Consider the following 8,057-nt stretch of genomic DNA (forward strand, 5'->3'; position numbering starts at 1 on the left):
AAGTTAGCAGAATACAGAATACAAGCTCGCGCTGAAGCTCACTCTGTTTGTCTCGAGACGTCAGAACAAATGAGCGTGATAGCACACATAGAAACTCAGAAGAAACACACTGAGGTAAAAATTCACAATGTTTTGTTTATTCATAACATGATATAGTTAAATAACACCATGCCAGAGTGCACGCATTACGTGAAGTCTAGTGCGCGTGCGCATTTCGAGTGCGCTCTGCCTGATCACTGCATGATTCAGTCTATTAAAAAACATTCAGAATGAATTTTGCAGAAAATGTGTATATTTATACTCAAGTTCACACAGAAGAGTGCCTTTTTTTCTCCCAAAATTACCATATACAAATGTGATATTGATTTTTTACAACAGTTCAATAAACTGGAAGTTTTATTAAGAGACTTACGTTTTAGACACCATATTGCCTGTTTTTGCACTATTTCGCCAACAACAATAATTCCAAACAAAGCCAGAGCACTGTTTTGCGTCTCTGAGCAATGAATCGAATGAATCAACCGTTTAAATGATTCGGTTCTGTCGCAATGACTCACTTAACAGTGACTTACTGCCACCTACTGGCGGTTTTAATTTCACATTTAAAGTATCTTTTCTACACATTAAATATTACATATATGTATGTAATAAAATGTGTATTTCCATTACAGGTTTAGGTCTTAAATTTCATATAAGGTGGTATTAAAAAGGTCTTAAAAAGTCTTAAATTTAACTTGTTCAAGTCTGCAGAAACCCTGTTTTTGCAACATCATATGACCCCTTTAAAAAAAAATTATTCATTACTGCACTCAAAGGATGACATGTTCAATAATTAACGAATAATGTAATTAGATTTAATGGTGACAGTCCGTTTTCGCTCTTATCTCAGTGTTTACATTTTAAAATAGTTTATTGTTCGTTTCTGAAAGAGACACAAATAGAGACGGTCCCTAAGTAGAGCGTCGCGTTTTTAAGGTTGGACGGATAGCGTCAATAAGAAGCTGCGAATAAGATGCTGGATTCAGCCTCCTGTGGACTTCAACGGCTACCAAACGGTTGAAGGCCAAAATTACAGTTTCAGTGCAGCTTCAAAGGGCTCTACACGATACCAGACGAGGAATATGGGTCTTATCTAGCGAAACGATCGGTCATTTTCTAAAATAAAATGTATATGCTTTATAAACACAAATGCTCGCCTTGCACTGCTCTGCATGCGCGTCCATGACTTCCCGTAATATGTAATTACGTTGAAAAAGTCACTCTTGACGTAGGCGGAAGTACCGACTCGGTCAGTGTTACAAATGTGGAGAAGGAACAAACGTTCAAAAGTTGTTGTATGTTCAGTGACATATATTCAAATGTCTTTGTGTCAGTTTATTGTTTAAAATGGTCACTTCGTGTGCGTATCCTGGATGTTTAAATCTTTTGAAACCTAAAAGATATTTTTCGCTAGGAAAGAAAATTGTTACTTTTCATAGATTTCCTATACACAATCCTGAGCGATTGATGCTGTGGTTGCTCGCGCTGCACTTGGATATCAACACACCCGAACATTCTCTGACAGTTAAGAGAGTGTGCAGTGATCATTTTTTAGACGATGATTTCAAACCCTCCGAGCAAGGAAATCGCCGTTTTCTGAAAGCGTCGGCTGTGCCCATTACGTTTTTACAACAAGCAGAGGTATGCATGTTTTTTTGTGTGTTTTTTGTTTTTACTATATTAGATGCATTAACGCTTTTTTTCTTGTCAATGTGTTTCATAACGTAAACGTGGGGATGTTTATTTATTACTAATGTCTTCCTATCACTAAAGACGTGTTAAAATGTTTTTTTTTTACTCCTAAGTATCCGTCTCGTGGAAATCAAGAGTCCCTAGCAAAAGACAATGACGCTGAGCTGGAGGTCCAGGGAGCAGGAGTGTTTTTCGCTAATGTTCCACAGTCAACGGCAGTAAAGCAAAAGTACTCTGGTCCAGGAACTACCACGAGACAGTTTACAGATGCTCAGTCTAAACTTTGTTTAGTGCTCACAAGTCCAGAAAGTGTTGGAAAGTGGACAAAACCCTCAACATCTGGGACATATTATGCCCTCCCTGCAATACACTTCCACCAGTCTGTAAGTACCATCATTTGTGACCAGTTAACAAAGTAAAATTATGGTAAATTATGCTTTTGTTTTATACATTGGAAATAATATTTAATAGTATTTCATTTTTTGGTGACGTTGTATCCTTAAAAATGCACAGATATACTGTGATAAATGTACTAAATGGTACTATTTACATTACTAATTTATATTCAGTTATATTATAATTTATAAACCCAACTTTAATCCATGTAATTTCACAGCCCCCTGTGTATAATCAGGTTAACAGTCTTAATTTTGTCCAAAACTATAAGTCGATTAAGTTCAGTTACTCTAAAATCAATATTTTTACCTTCAAGCAAAATAAATAATCCACGCAGTTTCATTGAGTTTATTCAAGCAATTGTCAAGAACAATTGCTTACAGCTTTTACAAATGTTTCCAACAAATATTTTCAATTAATCTCATCTTCTCCAAGTTCAAATTCATCCGACATCGTTGTTTTACCTTTTAACTCCTTTTTTTGTAAACGGCGTTTGACAATGGGTGCTTCTCAAACAGAAGGCTGCATCCTACGAAGGCTGCATATCTCGGCTGCCACGTCATCAAACGTCACTGAAGGCCATCTCAATCGGAAGGATCCTTGGAAGGCAGCCTTCGTTTCGCATCCTTCATTCAGCTGAATTTGAAGGATGCATGGGATGTATCCTCCACGACCTTCAATCACCCACAATCCTTTGTACCATTCCATTTCATGAAAATAAACTGACGAAAAACGAGTCAGTACTGAGCTTGTCTGAATTTATTATGCAATGTAAGACAAAAAAATAATGTTTTCGGACATGAAAGAATGGATGTTATCTTTTGTTTTGGTGTAAATTACTTACTAAACGCTACACTGCCAATAATTTAAGCCACGGGGAGACTAGACGACTGTGATTCATTGTATTGCATTAATAGAAAGCAAAATAATATAAAGATTTGTAATACAAAGTATTTTTCCCAAACTAAGTTTTATTAGTGTTTTTGTGCCGTGACAGTGAGGGCGGGAACATATGTGACGTAGCCACACACACTTACTAGACTGTCTCATTCTAGCGTTTAATGCAGAAGAGGACTCTAGCCTACAAGACGCTGAAGGACTGAACTAGGAAGGACTCAGTCTCGGTAGGATGAAGCCTTCCATTTGAGAAGCACCCAATGTCTTTGCACGTTCGACTTGTAAACACTGAGTCGGTACTTCGCCTACGTCATATGTGACCTTTTCAACGTAATTACATATTACGTGAAGTCGTGGACTCGCATCGCAGAGCAGTGCAAGGTGAGCATTTGTGTTTATAAAGCATAAAATTATAATTTTTTTTTTTAGAAAATGACCAATAGTTTCGCTAGATAAGACCTCGTCTGGTATCGTGTAGAGCCCTTTGAAGCTGCACTGAAACTGTAATTTTGACCTTCAACCGTTTGGTAGCCGTTGAAGTCCACTATAAGGAAAATAATCATGGAATGTTTTCATCAAAAACCTTAATTTCTTTTCGACTGATAAAAAGAAAGACGTAAACATCTTGGATGACATGGGGGTGAGTAAATTAACAGGAAATCTAAATTTGAAAGTGAACTAATCCTTTAAAGGAGTAGTTCACTTTCAGAACAACAGTTTACAGATAATTTACTCACCCCCTTGTCATCCAAGATGTTTGTCTTTCTTTTTCAGTCGTCAAGAAATTGTTTTTTGAGGAAAACATTTCAGGAATTTTCTCCATACAATGGACTTCAATTTTTAACCACAAAAGCTTGTCTAGCACTAGCGCTGGGATGTGCGTCCGCGACGCTACGTACTACGTAATCACGTCGAAAGGTCACGCTCGACGTATGCGGAACTGCAGACCCAGTGTTTACTAGTGTGGAGAAGGAGGACCGCTCCAAAGTTGTTGCGTGTGGAATGACACAAAGTTATATGTCTTTGTGTCAGTTTTTTTGTTTAAAATGGTCCGTTCGTGTGTGTACCCTGGATGTGGAAATCGTTTTAAACCTAAAAGATTACGTCTGCTAGGAAATGAAGTGACTGCTCACAAATTTCCTTTAAAAAGTCCTGAGCGGTTGAAGCTGTGGTTGCTCGCTCTGCACCTGGATATCAACACACCCATACATGCCGTGGAACAGAAAAGAGTGTGCAGTGATCATTTTTTAGACGATGATTATCACCCCTCCGAGCAAGGAAAGCCTCGTTTACTGAAATCGTCATCTGTGCCCATAACGTTTTTACAGTAAGCAAAAGTATGTTTTTTACCCCGGGTATTCAGACTTGTATGGCTTGATATAACAAGATGACTCTTGCTGAAATATGTAGTAGAAAAATACATGAAGGATTTACATTATTTAAAGGTGACCTATTATGCAAAAATCACTTTCATAAGGTGTTTGAATACAGTTGTTTGGCCACAGTGTGTGAAAACAACTAGCCTATAATGGTAAAAATCCACCCACTCATTTTTTTTTTTTATAATCCCAATAAATCATAAACAGTCTCTCCAAACGAGCGGTTCCAGATTTCTCCCTACGTATATGTCGTCGTAGGGAAAAAGTCCCACCCATTTGTGACACAGCCCTGAGTGAGAAGCAGCAGTCCACCATTACTGTTTTCTTGCTGTAGCTGCTGGAGATACAATGTCAGCGCCAAAGAGGCATTACAAGTGTCGTGTGTTGGGATGCACCAACGAACATAGGAGACTCCATAGACTCCCTCCATCTGAGCCGCTGAGGACACAGTGGTTAAATTTAATTTTCAAAGGAAATGTCCTGGGAAAAAATGCAAAAGTACTATATGTTTGTGCCAGTCATTTCACGCCGGACAGGACTCCCTCGTAAACGAGGGTCAGTTCAACGCAGGATTGTCGCAAAGGTTGCTTCTGAAAGAGGGATCGAGACCAACGCTTTGTGTGCGAATGTCAGCTCCAGACAAAGTAAGTATCACGCGTCATATTTTGTTTTCCAAATGAAAGAGCTTCTTGGCACTCTGTAAGGCTAGTGTTGCTAAAGCTACCATTAGCTACCATTGACCATTGTCCTGTTTTCACTGATGCTGCCTTAAACGTGCTACCAGAATGATCGTAAATAAGAATGTGGTAGTTAAAAATTGCATATGAAAGCAATGTGTCGACCGCTTGAATTTGTCGAGCTCATAATCACAAGTGGGACTTATAAAGTTTGTGATAGCAGCACGCGAAGGCACCATGAGACCAGCTATCTCGTTATTTTTATCGCGCCGTGCCCCATCTGTGTAATTCATAAACGTGCATTTATTATGCACAGTACAATCAGATGACTGACTTTTAAACCAAGTATGTTTTCGGTAAAGAAAACAGGCTTGTACTAATAGACCAATTTCAGTGTTTGCAAACAGTGATGACATTTTTTTTGTTGGCGGAGTCTATCTGGTGGCAGAAAATGCCAGTTTTAACCTAGCAGTCTGTAACAAAGTTCGTAGGTCGGGAAGAAGGAGGTGGGAACCGGCGAACATTCAAACAAAACTTTAATAATAAAATAAACGCAAAATAGCGCGACAGCCCCTAGCGGACGACTGTCGCGCACAAACAGAACCAAAACACAAAATAAAGTCCAGGCCTGGTCCTCTCTCATCCAACACTGTCGTCACTCCTCCTTTTATCCTTCCGGAGCTCCTCCGTGGGACTCGGGACCGATGAGTGGCGCAGGTGTCGCGCATTAGAAATTACTCCACCGGCCTCGCTCCGTTCCCACGGCTCTCGGCCCCCGCCCCTCTCGTCACACAGTCTGTGCAAGCCATGGAATAAAAAAGGTAATTTTGAGTTTGTATTTAAAAATTCTGACTTTTTTTCTTGCAATTCCGAGATTATATCTCACACTTCTGATAAGAAAAATCAACTCGTCATTCTCCCTTTTCCCCTCGGTTCAGAATCATGAGTTTATAATTTTGCAAAATTACCCATGCATTTACTTGAATGAATGAGGCATTTATATGTACACTTGGACTGTAACATTAAATAAATAAAGGTTAAAACATTAAAAATGTTTTGAAAAACACATTGGTAAATGGCAAAGTTTTGGAATTAAACATTTTGTACTTGGTAAAATAATTTAAATAATTATTACCTAACTGTTACTATGAATCCTTATTAAAGGTAATCAGTGAATACTGTTCTTGGTTGTTGCTCATTGTGGGTCATTGTGCAGCATGTCTTTCCACGTCTTAGTCCAGTGAGTTCTTTGCTTGGGAGCTTTCATTTCTGCACTTGTAAAGAGAAAATAATGCATAAGTATTACTAAAGATCTAACTGAATGCACCAAACTGAATGAAATTAAATATACTGTATATATTGTAATAAAGCACATGTTGTTTGAAAGACTATTTACTTATTATTATTTACCCATTTAATTCTAGCACATTAAGTGGCTGTGTCCAGTATGATTGAAATTTAAAGTGTGTATCATCCTAATTAAAGAGATAGTTTACCCAAAAATGAAAATAATTTACTCCCTTTATGTCGTCTACACGTGACAAACCTGTTGGTTTTGATTACCAGAATTCTTCAAAGTATCTTCTTTTGAGTTCTGCAGAAGAAAAAAAAAAGTCAGGGGTTTGAACAAAAAATGAGGGGGAATTGATGTAATAATGTAAATGATGACACAATTCTGGGTTAACTATACTTTTAAGTAAATTGGTAGAAACACTTTTCACTAGTCATTACTGTGCAGAAAAATAACAGTGAATGCCACAATAAAATACTTAAAAAATACACCATAGCTTCCTGTTGGTCAGTTTGTCTCTTCAGTTAAGATTCCCCCCAATTGTTGCAGAAAACATTATATTACATAGTATAATCATGGTCAGTGCAGACATGTACTTGAACTTACTTTCTCATCAACTCTAACTGCTTGCTAATCCCGTCAGAGAAGTATAATAAAGATGATGTCCACTGTCTGACTCCAAGCACTGCTCGGCGTTCACAGGCGTCCGAGGAACTTCTGCCATTTCTTCTGCGATGACACTTCTCTTGGTTACTACAAAACATAGGTTAAAAGACATTTGTAGCACATTTAAGAGAAATATTCAATTATTCCTGCATGTCCCACATGCTAAGTGAAGAAGCAACTAAAGTAGCAACAAATTCTGATTCTGTGTTTTGTTGTAGTCGGTTACATGTGTTTTGGCAGTGGTGAGCACCTGTACATAAAAGTCTGCTTACATAGAAACGGTAAAAGCAGAACACAGCTACTACAAATGATCTCAGACATATTGATGCATATATATATATATATTTGATTGCAGTACATTGTCATCGTAAAAATCACTGCAACTAGCTTATATATTTATATATATATTTAGTTAACTGAGATTATTTGAAAAGAACGTTCTTCTATAGAATTATAATACTAATAGTACAAACAAATCCTCTTCACTCTTAACATCCTTGAAGTAATTACATTCAGTTACATTCATAAAAATAAGAATGGTAACTAAAACTACAAACCTTTCTCCTTGTATGAGCTGGACCGTCGTCATCATCCTCTTCTTCATCTGTTTGCGGGTCGGAGTGTTGTTCGTCAAAGTTTAGTGCAGTGTAAACATTCTAGACTCACATAACTGTACTTAGATCAAAGATCAAAAACATCTCGTTGATTTATATCATAATCGGTTTGCATAACTAAAGTTTTCCGGCAAATCAGCAGTGTCGCACACGAATTTAACCTTTTGCAAGTTTCATTATGAGCTTGCTAACTAAAATACTAAAATGTAAAAATGCATTTAAGCTTACCAGAAATATTTAATCAAAAGAATCCCATACATCCACATCTCTTGGTAAATAATCCATTGTGATTTGCTGTTATCACAGCACAGCAGATTGATGGAATAGGGGTTATGCGCAACAGACTTCCGTATTCTGTTAACCGGGTCTCGTCGCTTCCGGTTCAAGCGTTTTTCATATGCTTAGT

This window comes from Sinocyclocheilus anshuiensis, unplaced genomic scaffold (genome assembly GCF_001515605.1).
Source record: "Sinocyclocheilus anshuiensis isolate Anshui unplaced genomic scaffold, SAMN03320099.WGS_v1.1 scaffold1337, whole genome shotgun sequence".
Classification (NCBI taxonomy): Eukaryota; Metazoa; Chordata; class Actinopteri; order Cypriniformes; family Cyprinidae; genus Sinocyclocheilus; species Sinocyclocheilus anshuiensis.